The 27275-nt window shown below is 35.4% G+C and overlaps 1 long non-coding RNA gene across 1 annotated transcript; it reads left to right on the top strand.

The window, feature by feature from the left end:
• Nucleotides 1–1018: 1018 nt before the first annotated feature.
• LOC139121337 (uncharacterized) lies at nucleotides 1019–24292 on the top strand. Its single transcript, XR_011549257.1, has 3 exons — nucleotides 1019–1143; nucleotides 2996–3059; nucleotides 24162–24292. It is a non-coding gene; the product is annotated as an uncharacterized lncRNA (long non-coding RNA).
• Nucleotides 24293–27275: the final 2983 nt, after the last annotated feature.

Genomic DNA, 27275 nt, shown 5'->3' with positions numbered 1-27275 from the left:
CAACCGCTGCTGTGAAAAACCAACATGTGGGTGGCCAAAACAGTTAGAAAGTCTTCAGGGGCTGGTTGCCGGGTTGGTTGCCGGGTATATATATCATCCTAGGCCATGAAACCTGATCCTCCGCAGTAATTACTCAGAGCTATTATGAAAACAACTCCAGTTGCTTGGTAACTTTCTCTCAACAGCAGAAATGTTACTACATCTGTAACCCACGTACTGTGCAAGAGATCACACTATGTGAAAAAACATCCCCTATAGATGGAAAAAGGGGTAATTTTGATGAAGTGTGCTTTTCCAAATGCGATGAATTTGTTCAGCCTATGCCAACTTGAATGATTGTCCATCTAATGAATATTCATTGCAAAATCAACAAGGACTGTACATGCTTTTGAAAACCACACCACTTGTTCCTCCAGATCTTATCATCTGCAAAGAGTGGTCGACAGTCTCACTATAAAGATATGAGGATTTCGTTTTCTGAATAAAACAGCTTAATACATCTTAGCACTTACTTTCACTTTTTTGCTTCAATGGATGACATTTTGAGTTTTAAAACTTATGAATCAGGGAATTCATCTGAGATGTGCCATTTGTACTTTTAACTTTCTTTTCATAATAATCTGGTCAGTAAAATTTCTGACAGCCTTGCTCAGGGAGGCTGTATAGTCAACTAGCAGTCTTTTGAGCTGAGGTAAACCTGCTTGTAAATCTCTCTTTGAGATGTGGCTGAATGAAAAAAACCGCAAAACCACCAACATCAATGACAAAACCCCGCAGACTTTATCGCGACCTTGCCTTGCCCAGTCTTTGGATAAGACTCCAGCTGACCTGTGCCTGCATTGATCGACCAAGTCACTGACCTGCAATCACACGCTTCAAGCCACAAACACTATAGACAGCGGCTTGGGAATTTAGTACTTTTGAATTGACCAAGGGAAGTGGCGGGCATTAGTCACAAAATCAATACGTCTCAAAAACCCTCTGTTATGTATACATTGCACAGACAGCCCTGTATGTTGGCAATGTGTAACAGTTTACTCCAGTGCTAGAGATACGGATGTGGCGTGGGCTGCTCATGAACTGTATACAGTACAGGACGTCAACTCACAATGATTTGTACACTGAATAGCCTGCAGGATGCGGGTATGTGGCCTTGCTATTTTATCACAGTGCAGTTCCATACTACAAGGCCGTTTGATAAAACGCATCAGATGACAATATTTCAATGCTGAATCTAATAGAACAGTCAAATCTAAAACGGTGACAAATTTATTGCCGACACAATCATCAGCTCATCCCTAGGCACTAACCATAATTTTTTTCTTCACAACAGCAATTTATTTTACGGTAATTGTCAATTCCAACTCAATGACTCAACTTAATATGATTGTCCACGTTTTTCAACATTATTTTACGGTGTTTCATCAATATTACTATCAGCTTTATGCTTGACCATTATTTTGTGTTCATTTCATATTCAAAATTTTTAAAACCCAGGGTTGTCAAAAATATGGTTCTAGAAAACAAATATTTGAGAGTGTTTCACGATGCGAAACAAATCTCAGACTATAAGTAAAATAATTATCATTAACTGTTCATATCACTGTTTTTTTCCAGTTACTGCCTTTCATTTAAAATAGATAGGAAAATTTGCTTCAAAAATTTAATCATATGACAAAATTAATCGGGCGATTTCAATAATAAAATAATGAAATCTTAATTGGACATGTGAGATAGTACACAATTTTATCCTGATTGACTTTTACCCGCTCGACAAACAATCAAGGCTGAGAGAACTATCTTATGGAACGAGAAGAGCTTCAGGTTCTCTTTATTAGAATAATATTGGTTTGAAACTTTGTGTGTATATAAGTGCCACAGATACAGACCAATTTCCATAGTCTAACACAGCACAAAATACAGCGAAATTTGTACGAAATTTATCTAAATAAAAGTAAAAATAATAAATTATAATTATTATTATTATATATTTCTTAAAATGCACTACATATACATCACAGTGCGCAGTATAGAACACACCAAAGATAAATTAATAAAAAAATAAATTAATTATCAAGCTCCGGGTAATACCCAATACCTTGGAAATGAACAGCTTACATGAGGGTGAATATTATATTTAGTGTGTTTGGAAGTCATATACAGTTGCCCTGTTGAACTTCAAACACCAAGTCCATCAAGATTTCATATATAATATCTGTCTGATTGCCATTCTAGAGATCAATGGAGCAAAATACTTTTGTTCAAAACGGATGAAAGGTACTTGGAATAGACTCAATCCACAGTCCTTATATAAATTGTATTGTATCAGTGTGATAGAGTGCAAAAATCCAACTCTTCATTGATTATGATGAATCAGTAAGGATATTATATACCTTCAATCGGCAACAATCAGCTTTTTTAATTTTTCCGTTTTGTTGTCTTTTATGTATTGAAAGCCTGAAGGGTTAACGGTTATCATTCTGTAATGTAGATTGTACAAGTGAGTGTAGATAAAATATGCAAAGTGTATGATAATGATCCTGGTCAATTTCAAATACATCTTATCATGCTTGATACAATTTTATGGAGTGATTAATTATAGATGGGCTGCACTTCCAAACAGCAATTATGCATAGACAGTCAACCTTTTTAAAACTTAATTTTCCTTCGTCTCAGGTTAGATATTATATTAAAACTAAACTGATGATTTAAGCTTGGAAGAGCTGAGAAATTGTGACACGAGACATACACTATTAAAGTGTGGGAGAACAGTGAACCTTGAAAACATTTATTGCTCAATTTTCTGCTCCACTAAGCTTTATTACTGAAATGAATCTTAGCAATCAGATTTGTACATGCATACATCTTGTTAACAGTTGAGAGAATGAAAGGTGTAATTGGCGACCGTCTTGCAGTACATGGAGTGTGATAATCAGGATATTTCTTCTTGTTAGCCAACACTGCAAATTCTTTCACTTTGTGTGGATCCTCACAGGTATTGATGATCAAGATAAAATCTCCGTGAAACAAAATCTTCTCCTGAAATGTTTATAATAACGGTAAGTATTTAATCTGATTATTTTATGACAATATCGTATTACCCACAATCTCCTGCAGTCAGGTATTCAATATAAAATATGAAAGAGTCATTACCAAATGAAGATTCAAATAAGTAGCACTTTTGTCCTCTTTAGAGAGCATTATATCAGGTTGGCATTTTTTCGGCAGATTAAAATTTCCTCTTCATATTCACATCAATTTTGAATAGATTAGCTCGATACAGAAACTTAAATTTTGCTTTCGAGGTGTTTAGTTTCCATTTACCATGTGTGGATGTGTAGCACTGCAGCTGCTGTATATGTTTGTACATATGTTTATGTATATATGTTTAGTCCAACAGATATAGCATAAAAATGTTGAATGTTTCATAAATATATTTGATGTGAAGACATGCCAGAGGCTGTGGGTGACATTACAAGTGAATGTGTTAGTGCCAAAATTCTGTGATGTGAGCTTCAAAATGTAAAAACATGGTGAAATATTCAAAATTTCAAGTCACTGGATACCCTGAATCAGGCTATTAAACTTTGGGCTAGTGAAGTTTTTAAGAGTTATGATTTTTCTTAAAAATACTTGAAATGTCTTCTTCACTTGAGCCACTCATCAGAGAGTTTTGAAATTTGATTTTTTTGTTCCTTGGAATTACTCCATTCAATTTTAATCAACTGCTGATGAAATTTGCATGCATAAATTATTCAGGTGAAAAGCACATGTCTGAAAGCACCTGTCTGACAGCTTGAGAAATTTGGCTTGTAGGCTTATAGAGGTGACCTGATTCAGATTTGTTCAAATGGTGATGAAATTCCATAGATGAACATTTTGGCCAATATTCCAATTTTGGTCAAAACATCACTCAAACCACCAAGTTTCAAAATTTAGTTTTAGCACCTAAGGATGACATACTTGATGATTTGATTAAAATGGTGGTGAAATTTGTTTTTGCCGTTATATCCATTTTTGGTAAAATAACATTTTCTCCATAAGTACTTATTAGATAGCATTAAAATTTGATCTTAGATTGTGAAATTAGCTCATGTAAAATTTATTGGATCATCTTTCTAAATGTTTGTCTTTGTAGAAATTTGATTATACAGGTATAAAGTCTTTTAAATACATTTTCATGACTTTGGTATTGGGTATGAACAGTTTTGAAATATTTCAATTCAAATTATTTTAAAAGAAGAATTTTAGCAGAAGAACATATATATATTTATAAATGTTTGATTTTCTGGGAATCATCCCATTAAAATCACAAAAATAAACAATACCACCTAACAACCAAAACAACCGAGACATTATTTCACCCACATTCTCTCAAAAAAAGTGCAGTATCTGAGAGCTACAACATGGGTTCAAAATTGCGCATGGGAAATAACCATGTATCTAGCTTCCCATTTCGTGTAGTCATGATTACCAGCAGATAATCTAATAATGAACAGAAAGGCTGATTGACAGAACCTGGGCTTTTGCAAAATTTGATACCGACAGAATGAGATTAGTTTTCTAAATCCTGATTTCTCAAAACGCAATAGTGCCGCTTCACCCCCATCGTAGGAATTGAGTTTGAATGCAATGGCAATCACGATGAAATTTGCACATAAGGCTCCGTATTTAACAGCTCTTAAGTGTTAGATGAAATATGCGCCACTCAGGTGCGATTTCAGCGAGCAATGTGTCGATTCCGCTATAAACCTAATCGTTACTGTTTGCGCATATACGTCCATGATCATCATAGCCGTATGGAAGTTTCAGATGGATGACGACTTTGCCGCCAATTAGGTGCAGTTACTGAACTGTACCTCATTTGAAAATGTCATGGCTGTTTTGATCGTTCAGCGAGGACAGATAATTATAAACCCTGTCAATGCAGGCTGCCTACATTCAGCTTATTGATTTTGAGTGTATTATCATTCAATGACAATATGTCCATATCCAAGGCCTTTCTCTGAAAGAGATATCTTCCAAAGTAACGAGGGATATTTTATGGCATTAATACTCTTCTTAAGGGTATAGTAATATTTTCTGTGTTTAATTGAGTAAAAAGGTCAATATATATTTTTTTAACAGCTATATTCAATTTAAATTTTCATGTTGGTTTGATTTTTGAATAAATCATAAAATATTTCAGAATTTTTTCAAGTTAGGAAGCTACCTGATTGTAATCAATCACAAAGTCATTCGCTATCATTAATCACATCAACAATTTGAGTTTTTCATTTTTTCCCCTTTGTCAGTGCCTTACTAACAATACAGACAAAAAATTCCTTTTTTATTCTTTCAATTTCCTTGACTACGGAGAGAAATTTTATGTCATGGGTGGCAAAATTCTAACAATTTCAATTTCTTGGCTGATGTACATTTTAACTTTTTTTGTAAGGTTAAAATGTTCATTATCGTCAACGTTGAAGATTTCTTCAGATATTGAGTAACTGGAGAATCAGATATTTAACCATCTATTTCAGTTGATTTCATCTACAGTGGCGATCATCATGGCTGACTGATGGGATTGTTGAATCAGGAGTTTTTTTACCCCTCGGTGTTCTGTTTCTGTTTTCCCAATTTTGATGAAGCACATACTTGTGTATTCTCTGACCTGAGCTGTAATAGACAGATTGAGTGCATGCACACCGACGGCTGACTCAGCCGAGCTCACACAAGCCCGACATGACTGGATGAGTCTTAAATTCTCTACCCTGGAGATCCAGGTTTACTCATGTGGATGCGAATGGGGTTGGAGCATATATAAACCTGAGCAGGCGCCACTCAGCAAATGGGAAAGAGATCCATTATTATTGATGAAGACTGTGTGCACTAACGGGGGGAATCCTTGAATACTGATTGGATGGTGTTGAGTTTTTGCTCTGTGTGGGGTAGTTGGAAGGGGGGGGGGAGGAGGGGGAGGAGAAGAAACAGACAGATGAATAAGACGGATGGCTTTCAGTGTGAAACTGGGAATATCGATGACACAATACTGCAACACTAAAATCCATGTTTACCTAATTTTCTAATCACTGAAAAAGCCAAGAACTGTGAAATCTCTTAATTTCAGAATCAATTACGATCAGTCCAAACTGAAGTTATACACCGACTTATATAGCTATTTAAAAATTACTTATCAGACATGGAAGGTTTCACAAGTAACATTGTAGACGCCTTATAAACTGGACAAATTTTATACAACGAGTCAAGTTTTGATGGAAAGACTACAGTAATATATTTCATGTCAATTACTTTATGTTTCCTGGCAACCATATCAGACACTTATATCTTGATGTGAGTATACACATGGCAATATTACTTCCAACATCAGTCAGACACTACACAGAACGTCCATCAGAACAATTTTAATAATTCATTTTGTCCAGCTGAACCAAATGTTTGAAATGGATACGTGACCGCGCTGAATTTCTCAATATAAGGTTACTTGTAAACAATAGAAGTCCATATGAGTTATTGGCTATTAAAGCCTTACTTTGATCCAAACACATCATTCTGCACACGGACTGTAATTGTAACACTCTGCGGCTCGAAATCTTCCATTTCAATATTTTGCATGTGTCAATAAAATGGTAATTGCTCCTCACATGAGCGGCAGTCACTGATGGTTTCACACAATTTATCACACAATTATTGGCAATCACATTCTGAAACGAGTGGCGATGATTACGTTGGGTGAGATCACTGGCACTTGATAACTGACATAATAAAAGAGTTCGTGGTGCAACATATAATCTGACCACACGAAATTTTGCGAACAGCAAAGCTCATTTCGCTCTGTTCTTAGCCACTTTGGAGATCTATAATCTAGACTTCTATTAATTTCATCAAAAAATTGCATAAATCAAATGAGACAATGTTGTAAAACACAAACAGAAGTGGTGCAGTCATCACCTGAACTTGCAAGGCTCATTGCCATGGAAACATGCAAGTACTGAACAGCGAATAATATATCAATCCGTGCTACTTTCCAAAGTGACAAGTAATTTATTGCTGTACTATGTGATGACTTAGAAATATCCAGATTAACTGAAAAGAGTCGTTGCTTTTCCCACTGGTTGCCGTGATTGCTTCCAGAGGTGATTTCATTCCATTACCATTCCAATCGACAGCAGTATAAATAGACCTCTGGTGATTTTTTTACCTCACATAAAAATTATACACATTCCTCGGTCATAATATTCTGCACTAGGTACAATCAATACAATTGCACATCAGATTATTCAGAGATTTGTAAAGCCTTGTGTATAGGTGTTTTAATACCTTGTATTTAGAAGTTATTGCTTGGAATAGCTTTCCCTTCATTGTATCATTAGTATAGGCTTCATTTTCAATTGAAGGCTTTTAGCTCTGTTTCTATGAGAATTCAATACTGTTGCTAACTATATGTGAGAGAGAGAAAGAGAGAGAGAGAGAGGAGAGAGAGAGAGAGAGAGAGAGAGAGAGTCAAAATTTTTTTGCCATCTGCATACAATAAATTTCCATAACCCTGACAATATCGATGCCTACAGTATATAACAGTTACAGTTTGCTATTTATGATCTCATATTGTACTGTGAATGTAAGGATCACAGTTTGGAAACACACTGAATTCTCACTTCATACAATTATAAAAAGAATATTTGACATAAAATTTATGCCTTACTCCTTTGTGGTCTGGGGTTGAGTTGAATTTTGTACATGCAGAAAAATTACAGGTTTCACCAGCTTTCACTTCAACACAAAAAAGCCATTTGATTTGGTCAAAAAAGAGATGGTTTAAGGCCAAGATTTCTTTTGAACAACTGCAATACAGATCCCTGCCTTGGAAAATGCTGGAGTCTACGAGGCATAGAGTACAGAAAAGGAGTGTAATTGAAGGTTGAAACCCCACTTACAGCCATGAGTTGCTAGTTTTGGAACCGAGCCATTTCAAGCCACTGAAAGAATCTTTTCAACACAGCGGAAGGACCATACAAACAGAAAATTGCCTACTCACAGATGTATTCAATTTGAAAACACAGTGACATTTGCTGTAACTCAACATAACACAGTGAAGCAAAAACAGATGGATGCAGCAGCAGCTCCCGATATAACTTCAGATTATTTTTTTCATTATTAATGTTTTCATTTCTGTCTCCAAATTGCATTTTTATTCGCGGTACAAAAAACACGCTAAAACCAATGCGTATGTTTTTGATTCAGAATCACCAGAAGACATCCATATTCAATAGAATTGATTTGACACCTTTTGGATATCAGTTTGACACTTGCTGTTCTCAAACAAGAAATTATAATGTCACACAAAACACCAAGGAGATTCCCTGCCAAATAAAGGTATTGTATGCAAACAATGGGAAGACAATAAACACCCATCTCTTGGAATAGATGATATATATTGTACATGGGAATACTCTTCTGAAAATAGTGCAAGTTGTACTGTGATAAATTTTTCACTTCAACCAGGTACCCCCCCACTCAAATTACTATATTTTCATCAAATTTTTACTTAAAAAATTTGACAAATTCAATCTGAATATCAAATCAACCTCATTGTTATCAAATTAATTTTTCTGCGATCTTTTTGCAATATGGCTTCTAAGAAGCGTGATCATGGCATCGCTGTCGATCAGATACATTGAGTTGTTAATCCTCAGTCATGATCCATTACAATCTTTTCATAGTACATTTTCATTTTTCATGGAGCAGTTTAGACTTATATCAGAAAATGATACAAAAGTTGAGTTTTTACAAAATATTTTCCTCTAGTTTTATTTTGTATTTTTTTCAGGGTCCCTTATAGTATGGAGAGCAGTTCCTATTTACATGAAGGCTCCTTTAAGATCTCAAACATATAGATACACATACAAGAATATAGAAAAACAAAATATACACAAGAGAAAATATTCTCAATAAGTGAACAGTTATTCTATATGAAAAGAGAATTGTGCCACACTGAGTGTTTTCCATCTTTAAGCGCAAACGGAAAAGGGGAATGAGAAAAGGGCCCTGAAAGTATGCTTCATCCCGGATGGTACTGTTTCATGTTCACATATGATGGAAACATTTTCTACAAACTGGGTGTGATGCACCAATGCCTTGATTGTTTTTACTTGTCCAAAACAGACTCAGTCAGGGCAGTCAAGATGTCAGTCATAAATAATGCACTGAGGAAGAAAACAGACATCAAATATTGTTACACCAGTGTCTCACTCAGACATCTGATGCAACAACAACTATAAATGACAGCTAGGAGAGACTGGAGGGAAACCCCTGACCTAACCTGACCCAGCTGTTATAGATCACCATGCACCAGTGTGCAATTTGATCACTGGGATTTGACTGAGCAATTGCGATCACGGCGCGGCGACACTCATGCACCCATCGACCTCATAGTTTAACATTCTGTGCAGCCATTTCAGTGACACCTTTGGGCCCCGAAGGCAGGTTCTGAGCTGACCTCGGTTGATCAAAAGCATTTTGCAGTAGCCAGATTTGGATGAATCTGCGCGGAGTGTCAAAGGAGAGATGTAAAAAAAGCCGAGGCCAATTCCCAACGATGATGATGTGGATATCACTTGATTTAAAAGACAACTCATCATGCTGACGAAATCTGCATTACTGCTATTTTTTTCTTCTCCATTTCAAAATGAGTGTTGACTCATGCAAAGGTTTCAATTTAATCGCTAGCGACACTTGTAAAGCAGCCAATATTCACATCTGACACACTCTGTCTAATTTCCTCATTAGAGTTTACTACTCAAAAAAAACCCCTGGTTCTTTTCAAGCACATGCAAATTTGAACAAGTGAGTCAACTAGCTTTAATCTTGCATTTTCACCCTGAAGTCAGTGAATTCCAGTTCCTGCAAACAAAACGACTGCATATCAGACAGCCCCAGCTCAAAATCTGACAAAATTACGTGAATTGAATATAAATTATTCATTTACTTCAAATTCAACCTCCATTGGCCGGGTGTGCATAAAAGGAAAAAATGATTGCAATGCTTGTGTCAGATCATTACATAAAATGAATGATACAATTCAAAATTATAATTCCATCCACTCAGTCTTTCTATTAAACTGAATGCAGTTTTCATCCAATCCAGAATTATACACTTATCTCCTATACATTCATATTAATTTTTCTCTCCCGTTTTACTGCCTCATTATTGTAAAATTTGGGAAAGAATATACACTCAGAAAATGAAATTTGACTCACAAATTATTGACGATAAAAAATACCGCCGCATGTCATAAATCTCTGGGATCTCTTTCCCAATCACCTGAAACATGACACATACAAATCTAGGCAATCATTTTGCAGGAACTTAGGGGGAAAATAAAACAAACGCTGATCTGTGAAACATATCACCGGCGGATGATTCACGTTGCAATGACTGACTGCCGACGCTGCTTTTTAATGGTCATGCAGTGAAATGGGATTACAGCCCTCAAAGACAAATTTTATCATGAGATCCTCTTTTACAATGACATCAGCTTGTGTTAGAGTCCGTCATTTATAAAGCTGCAGATGTAAATATGACGACTTTTTCTTTTGTCAGCGATGAGCTGAATCAGTACAGATCTGAAATTTGACACACCAACGTTGATTCATATGAAAATAAAAATGTACAACATCATTTCAGTATCTCTTTTTCAAAAGGCAAGTAATTTCCATTCCATCATCATTTCAATTCATCAATACTTTTTCTTTTCCATATTTTTAAATCTAGAAAAATACGCTGTCTGTAAACATTAGAATTTAATATGTCTAAGATCATGTTTCATTGTCTAAGATCATGTTATAGAGTAAATGGAGAAAAAAATTCATAGCCTGATTTTATGTGTCCATATTATGTTGCAATTTATATAAAAATATTGTAAAGATGAGAACAAAAAAAGAAATTTCAATTCGGTTTCATTTATGTGATATACTTGAACATTTTAACATGTCATAGAAATTTCCTGCAAATATTTTTTGTAAATTTCTTGTTTCTATAAATTTTTTAGAAGGCTGACTCAGACGATGTGGCTGCACAAAAGAATAGACATAGTCAGGGCAGTTTCAAATACAGAATGTGCATATCACTGCAGGGTGTGAGTGTGTCTGTATACAATTCAATGTCTCCATCCCCATCCACTGCGTTGCCGATCCCATTCAGCCCCACCATCTGGGGGATGATACAATTATAACATTGGAGAACAAAAAAAAACTTTCAGAGAAATGGACTAAAACAGCCTTTGAGAAATTGAGACCGGTTTCTCATTAATTATTAATTTGATTACCCAGCCTCTGGAGACCCTCTGCACAAATTGTTTAATTTCTTGATCGAGTAGCTTGTAGTTAAATCGTTGACATCATCAGCTCCTATGCTTGTGTTGTCTTTGTGTTTTTTTTATAAAATAAGTGTGAGAAAATTGGTTGATATTTACCACTCAATTACTGCCAGTATTCTATACACTTGGGTTTAAAGTGTTAAAATTGAGATTGCTGTTCATATATTTTATTTTTCTTTGGAAGAGGTGTGCTAGCAGTCGTATCTTTTTATTTTTCTTTGAAGAAAATAAGTTGCATTTTAAAATAGTATTTGTTAATAGATCATGTCATTAAATTCCTGTGTTGAGTATGTACTTTTGCTGGCTTTGTATGTATTTCTGTGCCTGCATGTGTGAACACGGTTTCCATACAGCTGCTGTTGTGGGCATACTTTTTTCTCAGAAGCCATTGGGCTGTGAGTCCTAAACCCGCATCTGCTGATCCACACATATTCAAATGCTTTCAATGAGTACAGGCTGAGTGTGTGTGTGTGTGTGTGTTTATTCCACTCAAGTGGGAGGCTGAGGGACAAAAAAACTACTTGGGGAACTGGACAATGGGTGACGCCATAAAATGTACCATTTAGTGATGACGTGATATGCTCATGTAGTTTCCCAGATGCGTCATATTGCTCGAGATCTGCATCAATACGTAGAGTAGGCTAGCTTTGCCTTAATTTGCCCCCTTCTTTGTGCATAAGTTTAACATGTTCCTTGACTCTTTTCAACTGTTTCCTGCTGTCTTTTTTTCTTATGAATGCAGATCTCTGACACTTCAATGGCGACTGGGAAAAAGAAAATTGTTGACATGTACAAATGGATCTGTAATACAGAGTCACTTAAAGGCCTTTTTGACCATTGTGAAGAAAGAGTCATCCATTTGTAGTATCCCAGAACACCACTGAAGCTCTCTGTAACATATTCCTTGTTGACATGCCTGATCATGTCACATCCCTAATCAAAATCCCAAGCTTTCTACAGTATCTCTTGTGATTTTGTTCAAATGTAGATTGATGTGCCAAAAAAATAATGTCAGGTAATTCTTAAATGACACCAAGACTAGCTTGAACAAGACTTCCTACTTTTAGTTGTTTTCTTAATAGATGACAAAGAGGCCTGGCTTTGGCCAGTGATGTACGAAGTGAATTTTGTGTGAACTTTGTGAATTTTGTACAAGTGAATATGTGCAATCTGAGCTGGTCCATTTTGAAGCAATTTCCTGTGTCAAAATTTATTTATATATTTGTTTATATATTTATGTATCTGTTTAGTCATGTTGCACTGCAACATTCTGGGTTTTAATTAATGTTCAATCACACATCACTGAACTCTTATAAGAAAATAATTTCCATGATGAGTCTCTGGCAATTAATATTTTATGAATGATGCCCTTTTTGTCTGCACATCCGAAACAGCGGGGAGTCTGAAAATTCAAGCTACTCTGTATATTACCTGATTAATATTTTCCCATCGAATAACTCTCATTATACATGGTTCAACATACACGAAAACTTGCTGTTGTTTCATCACCAGGGGGGGCCAAGATAAGAAAAATTTCCATTTAGGAATTTTTTGGGTGATTATTGTGTTGTTTAACTTTTTTTTGTGGTGGTGTGCTGTATATTTCATTTGGGTAAAATAATTGGAAACTTTATCAGAAGTTTATGGTACAATTCTGTCATATGAATTATCTTTATAAAACAGCACTTTTGTAATTTTTTTCATCTGACGATTAGTGACACTTATTGTTCAGTACTATTTCTTAAACAGTGATTTCTATGTTGTAAATGAAAAAGATCAGAAAGTCGACATGTGATCGTTGTAAAAAAATGGTAAAATCTAACTATGGCTCGCAGTCATAAAAAATTGATGATGTTTGAGTGGATTGACTGTCTGTAGGCTTTGTGGGACTCAGGACGCATGCTGTGTACGGTAACTGGAGAATGCGATCTGACTGGAAGTAATACAGGTATTCAGGCCTACAGCGATGTTGAATAGCAAAATAGCATACTGCGTTGACCTATTGACAACTGTCAGGAATTATTCAAATCACTGCAAGATTGGGATGCTGCTTTGACAAGTGTGTCTCTGTCTTTGATACAGTTGCAAAATGAAATACAATTTCAGCTGAAATCAGAATGAAATCAGAATGAGATTTCCAGATTATATAATACCAACAGCTGTATGGTTCATTGCAACTGAATTTCAATTGCAGTTTATGGGTGTATACTTGTGAATTTATTTTTTGGAGACATTTTCTTGCTATGTTACACTAGTCTGATAAATTTACTTTACATTGGAACTGAATTTTGTTAAGTTTTGAATTAATATTTGGTAATTTTAGCTGTGAAAAAAGCAACAATACCGTAGATTCTCTACATTTATAATTCTAACTTACTGTTTGGATCACACACTGTGCCACTATACAAATTTGTGATAACGTTGAAAGCTGGCTGACCTATCATTTCATTATCCTCTGCTGTGACAAAGCTATCATTTTCATGAGCACGTAAATTGAAAACTGAAGGGGCAGCATTTGTGTAACTGATTTTACAGAAGTTCTCCATGACTGTTCAGGGTTAAATTAGAAAACTTATCATAAAGAAGCAAATGTTACTTAAAGTGTTCAATGTATATAATTTTGTGACCAAATCAAATTTAGAGATGAGAATTCCAAATTCAGCTCATATTCTTCATTTCATGACAGAGTTAATACAATCACCTGTAATAGACTGATCTAAACTTGTCATTATCAATCATATTTTGTTTAGTGGGCAAGTAATAAGCTTATGAACAAAGGGTATGACATCTGAAGACACCGGTATATTACAATTTTCAAGATATATTGGTTGATTCTTCATGAAAGGGTGATATTCTAGACATGACATCTGACCATTTCTTAAACAAAAAATTAGTTATATAACTGCATACCAATGCCTTAAGTACATAATTCCCCTGATATTTATCAAACATATATAACGAAAATGTTTGAGAAATTTGATGAAATTTTGAGATCTGTTCCCGTTTTTAAAATAGGCAAATATAACATTAATATTCACGAACTGCATTTTGATGTGTCTTGTATATTGACTCCCTGGTTTGTATGCACAAACATTACAAAATATGTTAAAATTTAATGAATTTTTCGGTCATGCCAGGAAATATCAAGAAAAAAGTCCTTAATATGAACATTAAAATAACAAAAACAATTAAAATTTGATGAAATTTTGTTTCATGCCAGAAAACATCAATAAGATTGTGTTCTGAATGCTATGATTTAAATAATTATGTTGGATTTGAACACCTCTCCACAACAACCACCATAAAAAAATTCAGTAGGTAGATAAATTGAGAGCCATGAATAGGGTAAGGCCTCCCTCAATGTCTTTGGCAGTCTAGGAGCAAACAGCTGACATCATCAATGCAGATAATCATATCTCTATTCTGAAAAAAAAATTTTACATCCAAAGTTTCATCCAAACCTTGAATACAACAGCCGCAAATCACAGCTTTTTTCGCCCTTTTACCACCATGGTTTGGCCCAAACCCATTGTTATCAATGGTGAGTGTGGACCTCTTTACAGGTAATTGAGGTTGAATAGGTTAAAAGGAAAAAATGCATGAAATGATTTGTAACTGTAAGATTTTATGCATTTTCAATCTGACCATGTATAGGCATACACATCTTCATAGCTTTGTATGAAAAATCGCATACAGATGATCAAAATTTCTAGACATTTTATGCAAATGATATAGCATTAGATTTCATTTACAGCGAAAATAATTCACTTTATGCAATGATTCATGGGTAAATTGAGTTTTGCCTCAAAATAAAACAGCAATGTAACTTTATACCGAGACAGAAATATAATTTTGAACAGAGCTGTTCCTATATCTAGGTATCAATTTGCTGTGATTATGTGATATTATAGAATAACTAGAAAATGAAAAATTAAGCTAGCCTTGCAATTTTGAGTTTGTGGTTTATTTGCTGGTGTGGAGAGAGTGTATAACACAGACTTTAATTATTTTCCAGCACTCTGATTCTCGTCATGGAGTCAATGACACACTACAGTGGTGGAGTGTTCAGTTGGGTAAAGCCTGTTTGTGCAAATTGCGCCAAAAAAACTGCATAATGTTATAAAGAGAGATGCCCTTACGGCGTGCTTGAATGTCTACCTCTGTTGCCTGCAGAGTGGAGTACGTGAGTAATCATGTTAAAACTCTCAGAGAAACGCTAACCGGTGAGGTATTACGCCGACTATGTAATTTGTTTCGGGAAAGCACAGATGCATTATTAACGCTCGGTGAATCTGATTTGATCATGGTTCTACATCCCTTCCAATCTGCGCTTAAAGCTCTGCCAGACATTTGGGGACAATACCTTTCTAGAGCGTGACTTACAACATCCCTCCCTCTCTTTCATCTCTGCTTTATTACGCCTGATATTCAGAAATTCTTGAAATGCAATTACTTTTGCTGTATCTGGAGAAATCCCTGCATTGACAAATGTCTCTCAATGCATTTGTGTAAGCCGTGTTTAACATTTCTCTTCTCTTTCTCTCGCTCTCCACGTTTTTGTTCCCACAGTAGCTGATGGGATAAAACAGTTCCACTTAGGTGATATTCAGTGTCTGTGTATGTTCGGCGGTCGACTTTAAAAAAAAATCGAGCATCCGTATACCCCCAAAGGATATCCGTTCAGGCCAATCAATATCGTGGATGATAAATTACCTGCCTAGTCATTTCCTCTGTCTCAGTTTTCAGCTGCTGTCAGCTAAAGTTGACCCCGATCGCTATCGTGTTGATCTAGTCCAGGCAAAGTTTCACATGTAATAATTGTTTTAAATATCAGACGCACCAAACTTGAGGAGAGACCCTTCAGAGGATTTATTCCCACGTTAAAGGAGGTCAAACGAGATTCTAATTATGCCATATAAATGTGGAGTACTGTGTGAATCTGGTGATCTGTGATCATTTTTATTCAATCCCTGCTAAAATAAGTGATGTAAAACATGCACACATACTAATATGATGGACAGAGTACGAGTAGAATAATTCCATTGCCATTGTCAAGTTCAGAGTACAGCACGGGATGTATATTCCGGAAGGGTATCCTGTTGGTACTGGCTACATCAATAACGGACAATATATTACTCCTGGGGCAATTTCCACTAGATGCAAATAATGCGTCGCTTTTGCTGATATTGACTGGGGTTGGATCAACTTTTATTGATTTTTTGAGAGCAAAATTTACGGCAATTCTCAACGATCCGGCCCACTAACTCCCCAACTGTTTCAAGTACTTTCTGTGTTTTTTTTTTGTCTGCTAAGCTCACGCTAGAATGGCTGTCTTCAGTTGAAAATCACAAAGGCGGGCTATAGAAATCAGAGAGCGTGAGTGAGACTACAGACTTCAAGGCATTGGGTAATTGAGGATACAGTTACAAAAGCTCGTAATGGCTCCTAAGCACCTTACAGCTGTAACATTCTCATATCATTGGCTGGCTCCTGAGCTATTAGATAAAATTGTGTTCGCCAAACACCGCGAAGTCCTAACAACAGACTCCGTCGCTGCAGCCTCCAGTAGCCATCAATTCAACCACATTTAGTGGTGAAAATTTTCCAGCAGTAAATGATTGTATGATAGTTTAGAAACCCATTTTTGGAAACTACAGCTACTGCTATGCTAATAATGCATTTTGCAACATAACACCAGTGGATATACATATTAGAATATTTAAAATATATATTACACACCAGCAATTTTTTATGTTCTCAGTTTTTCATGAATGATTAAAATTTTTAATTTGACACCCGCGGCAAATCCAACCGTATTAGCTACACAAAGTAAGCACATTTTTATTTCGGCTTCATGGCTATTAAGATATAATTTACCGTGATATAAACTATTCTTTTGAATGACAGAAATTTTTTTATACACAGGTTTGGATTTTGCTCTGGTCTATTTCTCTGATTGCACAGAGCTGGATGTGTACACTCAGGAGGGAAATTTCCAGAGAAATGAAATATTCGCTTTCCCCTCGCGCACAGCTCGGTAGATTGGCCGCCACGGCGAAAACACTGCGCTGTGTTTTGCTGAGAGGTGACTGAAGGCAAAGTAATATGTTTAAGATGTGAGTAATATCAGCGCGACAAACCCCATTTAATGAGGGCTTTGGGGGATGGAATTTCAGCTGCGGGGGTCACACAACCTGGGAGCTGCACGGCTAACTTTGCTGAAATTGGATCCACACTGACAGCCGTGCAGTGAGTGGCTTATTTTCACGCCGCTACATGTTTATCAAATGGTTTTCAGAGTAGATGAACCTCTGGAGGAGGCTATTTATCATATCAAATCTTCTCGCGGAGAATTCTTCCTGCGATAGGGGTGGGCAGCATTGAGTTGGGTGTGGTGAGCCTGCTCGGCTCCATAAAACTGCCATTTTTGGATCACAAATCAGAGTAATGTTGACTGCAAGAGACATTTTACAAAACTGAAAACAAATGTTCTCTATCAAATAATTTAGAATCATTGTCAGGGTGACTATTATTTGCATGTACATCTCTATCATCCAAAACCAGTCAAAACCATCAATAGTCTTCAATAGATTAAGGCCTGTAGTGTATTTGAGCCATGTCTTTACTGTTATATTATGAATGTAACAGCTGTATAAAGAAATATTAGAAATTTGCATCAATACATACATGTGTGTATTTAATATATACAGATGTGATGTGTGTAAACATATATATATATATATATATACACACATATATATATATATATATATATATATATATATATATATATATATATATATATATATATATATATATATATATATATATATATATATATATATATATATATATATATATACCGTACTCGTCCGAGTATAAGCCCCCGGTTCGGCAACACTAAACAGCGGTAAAACTAGGGGAGGGGCTTATACTCGAGCAACCCCATGTTATCTGGCATGGACGCTTAATTTATGCTAATTTTATGCACGTTTTTTTTCAACACCACTCGATCTTTCTATTGCTTTCAAAATCGACTTACACATCCAAAGAAATTGATTGTTCAATCTCTGAATACAGAAGTGACATTTTGGTGTAATTTCAGCGTAAACAAAACCCCAAACTTGAAACAAAGATGTCATATATGCTGCTGATCAACAGTAATGTGAACGGGCATGCATTGCCCACACGGAAAGGCAACTCAATATTCCAATATCAAACTGTCTACATCTTGTGAAAACAACAACATAGCAGTGAAAATTGTAATAGTCACCAGGAAAAGTCTTCACAAATGAAAGGATAATTGCTTCAAACAAAAGAAACTGCATGTTTAACATGAAAACATCGTGGCCGTGAATGAAAATAAACAATGGCGGACGTGAGTGAGACTATTCTATTTAGGTGACGGGGGTGAGCAGGGTCAAAGAATCAAGATAGTACTGGAAAAACGTGTCATTTTCCTTACGATATTGTCAAGGGAACTTCAGTTTCCCATTGTTTTAACATATTTTAATAGTTTCTTTATTATCTAAAGGTAATTTTACCAAGTTAAATGACCAAATATACTCTCCTAACCTTTCTGTATTTGAGTTACACTAGGGTAGGGGCTTATACACGGATGTAATGCATTTTCTAAAATCCTCTAAAATCAGTAGGGGGGCTTATACACAAGCAGGGGCTTATACTCGGACGAGTACGGTATATATATATATATATATATATATATATATATAATATATATATATATATATATATATATATATATATATATATATATATATATATATATATATATATATAAAGTTGAAACTTTTTGATCTGTAGCACCTGAGGAAGTCCTACTTTTAGGACGAAACGTTGTGCAGATATAATTAAGCAATAACCCCCGCCGCAGGAGGGTATACACGAGATTTTGGTACAATGCGCGACATATAGCACGAGCTGATAGGCGAGTGCTATATGGAGCGAATTGTACCAAAATGGAGTGTATACCCGACTGCGAAGGGGGTTATTGCTATTATATTATATCAACTTGCGTGTATTTGTTGTCTAATTTGGGTATTTTCATCATTCTAAGCGCCAAATGCAGAAAACGGACGTCTGAGAGATCAAACGTCGGAAATTCTGCGCCCGAGACCGAGCATTTTTATAAGTTGGGATTCCGTACAGGCACACAGTATCCTACGATAAATACGCATTACGTCCATATCGACATTGCATTTTATTCGCATGCAACACGAACGATACTTGTCAAAAAATACCTGCTGCACTCACACAGAAAATGGGTCAAGAGTTCAAATCAAAAGAAAAAAGTTACAATTTTTTTCGTAAATTTACATAAGAACAATAGTCCTGGCTTTTTTGGCATACTAAAAATAGATTTGTCTCATTCTGTACCGCATACCGTCGCGACATTCAGTGGTGGCACACATGAAGTTACAGGATCTATTTTTGATGGATAATTTGGACGTTAATTGTACCAGAAAACAAGCAGTTTGGAAATAATCCAGACTTGCGATGACTGCCAATGTTATGAACAGTTGTGCAGATTCTGAGTGTGTTGCCCGATGCAGGGAGAGCTGGACGCTGACACTGCTCGTTGCATTTGATGTCAAATATCGTCGCAGTCGCCAGGAGTCATCCCATTGTTATTTTGAACTTCTTGGTCTACATCGTTACGACATCCCGATCTGTTATAGCCCACACTTTGGTAAATAATATCTGACATACCATTACTGTGAGGAAGTGTCAATTTATTTGTGGATGAACGAATACTATCTTCATTTTAAAGAGTGGTACTAGGATAAATCGCGTCTCGACTCCCGAAAAGTGCACGGTGCGCTGTCGCCCTAATATTTGTGTGCATCATACCCCAAATGTGCTGCTTCAGAGATGTCTTTCATCATCGATCCCAACTTATTTACACCAAGAGGGGAGTTATTAGACCCACACTTTACCTGTGTATCAAAATTCGGTCTTCGGTCTTTGAAACAAAGTGGACTGTTTCGGTCTTTCTCGAGGGTCTATGGTTTAGATAGGTACGTTCAAATGCACCGACCGGGCAATTTTCGAAAATGCTGGTTTAGGGGCCCGTTTTAGCACTGCTATCAGTGCTAAAACAGTATTTTAGCATCGGTGGAATGAGCTCTCGTCCAATCAGAATGGCGCAGGGTAGCATGATATAATATAATAAACTATTTGAACCAGCAGATTGGTACGTGTGTAATATCCTACAAACAAATATATATATATATATATATATATATATATATATATATATATATATATATATATATATATATATATATATATAACATTTACTTATATATACATGCATGTGTATGAATTCAACATAATGTATATTATACACAAACACACACCCATATATATATATATATATATATATATATATATATATATATGTATATATATATATATACACACACATATATACTATATATACTATATATACATACACATAAAATACAAATATACTGTAGGTGTTGTTATGATATATCTTGTAAACAGTTGATGACACTTGTATTGTATTTATTGCAGTATTTAAGCTATAACTCCTTTTTCTCCTTAAATATTTATCATCCCTAGTTCTGAGAATTCGTGCAGAGCTGAAGTAGATTTGTGAGGTAGAGCAAGTTAAAAACCAAAGGGTCTCATAAGTCTGTATATTCTACATCAATACTGTTCGGTCAATATCAGCTCAAAGCTGGAATAAAATCTACTTTCAAATCAATAAATGGAAATGACACCATGCAAACTTCCTCATATTTCATTTTATCAGCGTTTTTTTCCCCCGCAACAATCTGTTAAAAATCAGATATAAAGATTTTGCTTTCATCCTTTCCTCTGTACGTTCAATACACTTTTGATGTAACTTGTTCCTGCTTCACCGTAAATGACAGTCAGTGGTATTAGGGGTGGTATGGGGCACTGGTAAAAGAATGTCTCCAAACAAACCCTGTGGAAAACAAGTATGTTAAAATTTGGAATAGCCGGGAATATTAACCAATCAGAAACCAGCTCTTTCAAGATTGTAAAGATTACGTCATGGTGATGCGTTTAGTTTTTGTAAAATCTTTCAATTGAAATACTGTGCACTGTAGCAAGTTAAAACCTATAGGCCAGGTTTAAATAGCACGGTTGAAATACGGGCGCATGAAAAGGTACATTTGTTTCCGCAGATCTGGATGGGATTAACGGGCATTATTGACAATGGCATTTGGGATTTCTCTACAATAGCAAAATGGATGAGTTTAGCTGGTTGACATATGATGTATGCTTGAAATCATGCGGAATCAACCTTTTGCTGCCCGTGCTCAAAAAGAATCTTTTTCAAATACCGGCAAAATTTGTAGAGTTAGAGTGAACCTTATGAAATCAAAGTATACATGGAAATGTATAACTTTTTCATCAAATTTATCAAATGTGAATTTCACCGTATTTTGTCCAGTATGTAGCCAACTACAGAATTGCAATGATTTATTGTACATATACAATGTTATGATTTTCTCAATCCCTGTTGTTGAAAATTTCCCTTTAAAAACATTCAAATACACTGATATTTTACTTTGTCAGTAATCACGGTGGTATTTGAATGTAGCAGGTCTCCATTCCCTTGGAATCGTAACTTTCCCTTTTAAGGTAGAACGCACCTCGGGGGCAGATATTCGGGCCTTCAAATTTTATCAATTTTCTTCTGACTTACCACTTATGGGGCTCATTTTGAAGCTCTTGGTGGAAGAAGTTTTCTTGGTTTTTTCCAAAATCGAAAATTTTATTTTTTCCCATAGAGTTAACACAGGGATGGCGACCATTTTGAATTTCAATTATCGAGAAATCGCAAGTTATTTGTCTCTCTAGTACCAATGTTTGCACGGTGACCCCTGATTTTTATTCTTGCTTCGGTAAGAGAATGGTTGAAAGTATCACTGGGGAAAGTTTGAGCAAAAGTTAAAGTCTTTCACTTTCGAGGTGCATATTACCTTAAGAATATGCTATTTGTGTTTTCATACTGTATATGGATTATTCTGGAATCTCTCCGGCAAAAACAGCTCATGTTGCAGTTTATGGATAGAACAACAGTGGAAGGAAACCATGTCCTGGGTCATGTTCATTTTAATCTGACTGGCTGGTTGAGAGAACAAGAGCTGAATGATAGTCTCTCTATAATTCCACTTTATAAGATACAGTATTACAATCAACTATACTTGTGAAACCTTGGTGTTTATGCCAAGCCTATTTTGCCCATTTCAATTGTAAATTTCAACCATTTTGCTGGGCAAGCAGCATGGATATTGGTTTGTAAGGTTTCGACCATTTTGGTATCAGGCTTGGATATTGGTTGCAAAACATGATGAATACATTTAAAATATAATTTTGAAAATTTACATAATACAGGCTCTAACTGAGCATAATAAGCCAATTCTCCTGGAATCTAATTATACAAAATTAGATTAAAAACCTTCCTGTACAACCAGTGACGTGATGTTGACCTTAATTTTTTTTCAATACCATCTGGCTTTGATTCCTCTGATTTAGAATTCAAACTACTAACTCTGATGGAAATAGCAGGCTATATGCCAGTTTTCTATTTCATAAAAATTGCAGCGCAGCCCATTAACCCTTTGAGCGCCAGTCTATTTTTGTCCCCGTTATAAATAAACCCCTGCCAATTTTTCTCAGATTTTCGCCAAAATTTTGAGAAAAAACTGAAGCAAATGAAATATGATGGCTTTTTGATCCAAAATTATCAAAAAAATTACAGAAAATTTCATAAAAACTGATAAAATGTTGCGCTAAAATTTTGGCAGGAAATAATTACAGCGTTCAAAGGGTTAAAATTTATGCTTTTAGCTGCTCTGTGCAAACAAGATCCACTGATAACTTATTCTTTGGATTATCTTCACAGTCACTGCCATCTTCAGATGTTGCATTATTTATTATGCTTGCAGTCTAATTGGGGTTTATTTGGAGCGCTGTAAACCTAAATTACGCTGGAAGTAGACATATAGATTCTAGATTATTGATATTTCTGGCAGTGTTTCACTACACTTTATTTCAGGTCAATCTGTTTAATGGCAAGCATTATAGTATGTTCTCCTATAAATGCTAACACTTTGCAGACAAAAGTGACAATAATACAAAATTTTGTCTTGCAAATTGTGCATTAAAATATTTAAAAATATGCAAATGTATGCAAAATATTTTGTACGCGAAACACGGTTTCTTAACGTTTGTGCACTTCAGCCCATGAATACTCAATAATATAATATAGTAGTGCATTGATGGTTTGTTTATAGGTGTGATCTGCAAGCCGAGAAAATCATTAATAGCATTTCAAATAACCTAAACTTATTGAAATAACATTACACCAATATATCTGTCATTTTTCTGGAAATCCATGGGGGAGACACTCAACATTGTCATTGGCATTCTGCATTTACACAAGCCAGCACTACCGGGTTGCGCATTGTATAATCACTCGCATATCCATAGCAACGGCAGACTTAAGGATATTAATCTGGGATTTTTGTATGAAATTTTCATAAGGAAAGGAAAAGAAATCTACAGAATAAACTGACTAAACATGACAACACAGAATTTACATGTAAACCTTAGAGGAAATGTTGTTTTTATAACGTGCATTACTAGCTTGGATGAAACCTACACGAATTCATCTTTGAGCTGGAACTCAACGCTCTGTATTGGTTTACATTATAACAATACTTAAGCCCTGAAATAATGTCATCATTTTTTTCTCTCCCGGCAGATAAATTTGGAAACGTAAGCCAATACTACACAGCCAGTACATGGTAATCTACGGACATCTGGCATTATGGTTGAATGCTACACTGTGCATGGCCGGTGATTAACCAAGGCATTCAAGTTATGCATTTAAATCCCTGCTTAGTCGGATGTTACTCCGCAAATCTTAACGAGGCAACTTTTATCCTTGCAGATTTCCACTTGATGTGCCTGGCAGTGATTGTGTCACCGAGTTCTTTCACTGCCACACAAATTACAATTGATAATCACATTTAGAAAGGACGTCCTTCAATTATTGTATTTCGACCGACTCAATTAGAATTATAGTCGATAAATTGGCTATTGTCCATATTGCCGGGGAAATTACTTTTACTTAATCTTTCAAGTCTCTTGTTCAGTGCCACTGTCAACAACAGTTCTTGTGCAAGTGCCACAGTGAGAAATGTTTCCTTGAGTTACTCCATGCTCTGTATGTTTTACAGGTAAAGTTTTGTCTGATATATTGAAAATATGAATGTAGCGCCTTTCTCCATTTTTTTATCTATTTTGTGAGACATACCTGTCTGTCATCAGTTGAAGTTGGTTTTGGAGGGAAAAACACAGCAGAAGAGCCGGTGTGTGAACAAAAGCCCACAAAAAGCAATTTTGGCGGGAAAATTTGGGAACGAAGTGAAAGTGTATTTGGCTTGCAGTTAATATGGTTAACCCTATGAGTGCAAAAGTCAATTTTTGCTGCTTTCATAAAATGTAACCCACACATATTTTTCAGAATTTTTCAAAATTTTTGATCAAAAACTGTAGCCAATGAAAAGTAATGTCCATTTGGTCCAAAATTGTCAAAAAAATTACACAAAATTCATAAAAAAATTGGTAAAATTATGCACAAAAATTTCGGCAGAAACTTTACAGCACTCAAAGGGTTAATATTTACCTTTCTTCTTAGTATAATTCATAATTTGTCAAGAATAATGCTGGTTGTGATTATAAGTTGTATCTAAATCACGTAGCACCATTTGCATTAGCTGTGGGTCCATAGCTGTGGTGTTTACGGATGGGATTTCGGCCTTTTACGGGCTGGTATTGACTTTTACGTTTTTTAAAAGTCAAAACCAGCCCGTAGAAGGCCGAAATCTGATCCAAAAACACCACAGCTATGGACCCACAGCTACATTTGTGTGAATTCTGCTGCAGCAAACAGACAATCAGATAATTTATGTTTTGCACCCATGTTTATTGCTTCAGCTTGTAATTATACTTAGAACCACTATTAGTTTTTCAATTTTCATCAAAGAATTGACAGTAGCAATATGGCGCTAAACATCACTTTTTTACAAGTAGATTTACAAAGTCATACAGAAAATTTGGACACGTATTTATTTTTGCATATTTCTGATAGACCTGTGATGTCATTGAGAATTGGCCCCACTTTTTTTTGCCTGTCCATGCCGCTCAGAAATTAAAAGATATTTTTTCATTAACTTCTTTAAGAGGAGTGGTTTAATATCGCACATATGACAAGTTTTCACTTTCATGAGTTTGACAATGTGGCCAAAGGCTGACTTTCTACACTTATGACTTCAGGTAGTATGCACCTCGAAAATCAAATATTTGAACTTTTTTTGATATTTCAACAAGGAAATTTTCAACTATTCTTTTACCAAATCAAAAAATTTAAAAACCAAAGGTCACTGTGCAAATTTTGGCACTAGAGAAACAAATTACCTAACATCTTGAGATATTTGAAATTCAAAATGGCCGCCATCCCTGTGTTATCTCTATGGAGAAAAATAAAATTTGCAATTTTAGAAAATCTATGATGGTGAAAATCTCTCTCACTCTAAAGAGCTTTAAAATAAGCCCCCGCAAGTGGTCGATCAGCAAAGAATTGTAAAAAATTAAGAATCCTAATATCTGTCCTTGAAGCACATTCTACTCAAGACCCTGAGTTTTGTTACAGAATATTTCAATTGTTATTTACATTTGCAGGTGTATAGTTATGGAGCTGGGTAATGTTTTATAAAAGATTTCTCGTGTGCCATTGCTACCCAACAAACAGAAACATGTTTGACAAACTTCCTTAGTGTCATACTTATTTCATTACAGTTACTTTAGTGGATTTAATAACACGTGCACACACCTGTCTAATGAATTACAACAGAAATGTAAATAAATCTATTTTTCATTATTGCATTCAATCTTGTAATTTACTGAATTCAACGGAGGTCAAAAGGGAAATGTGAAATCAAGTTGTAAAGTGGATGCATTTATTGTATTAAACTTCATTGTGAAAACACTATACAGGATACTATACTGGTTAATGGGACATCGTGTCGAAATCAGGAAAATTCTTTAAACTGTTTTTATTTGAGAATCTGGAACAAATTTTGACTAAATGGGATAAAATCATTACAGGAACAACTACCTAGAATCAAAAATAATGGTAATTAATGATTTATTGAAATCTCTAACACCTAGGAATACACAACAATTTCAAATATTTCATTACCTGAATGGCGCCTTGTTTCAAACCTCATTTTCCAAATTTATTTTTGACTCAATATGATGGCAGTGGTATCAGCAAGCACTGAGCGGAAAGAAAACAAACAACAAAATTTTACAGGCACCAGGGTAAACAGACACGAGACAGACCAGATAAAAGACAGTGCATGCCAAATTGACTTGTAATATTCACGAGAAGATAATGGTCTATAAAAGTTACAGTTCCAAAGTATTTGCTCTCACTCTTTCTGAGAATAAAATTACACCTGATGACGTTATCTGCTGATTGAAAATTCAAATCTTGACTATTGGTCCGGGTTAAATCTCCCTTAGCTGTAACTTTCGAGGGAATTTTCAGTGTATTGGTTCTGTTTCTAAAATGCAGCTTCTTATTCAATTTCAAATTCATGTCGCAATGCCTAGTATAGATTTCAAGATTATTGTTGATAGCTGAATTTCAGACTAGAATTCACTGGTGAACAATAGCATTGCATACTATAAACAGGGCACTGTGTTAGCAAGGCTTATAGTGCTTCAATAACACTGCATATTATTTCCAGTTCATTGTATCACTATGGCTAGTACTTTGTGCTTCAACATAATCTTTAAAGAAAATGAA

The sequence above is a fragment of the Ptychodera flava genome, chromosome 21 (assembly GCF_041260155.1).
Source record: "Ptychodera flava strain L36383 chromosome 21, AS_Pfla_20210202, whole genome shotgun sequence".
NCBI lineage: Eukaryota > Metazoa > Hemichordata > Enteropneusta > Ptychoderidae > Ptychodera > Ptychodera flava.
This window is presented reverse-complemented; position numbering and strand designations above follow the sequence as displayed.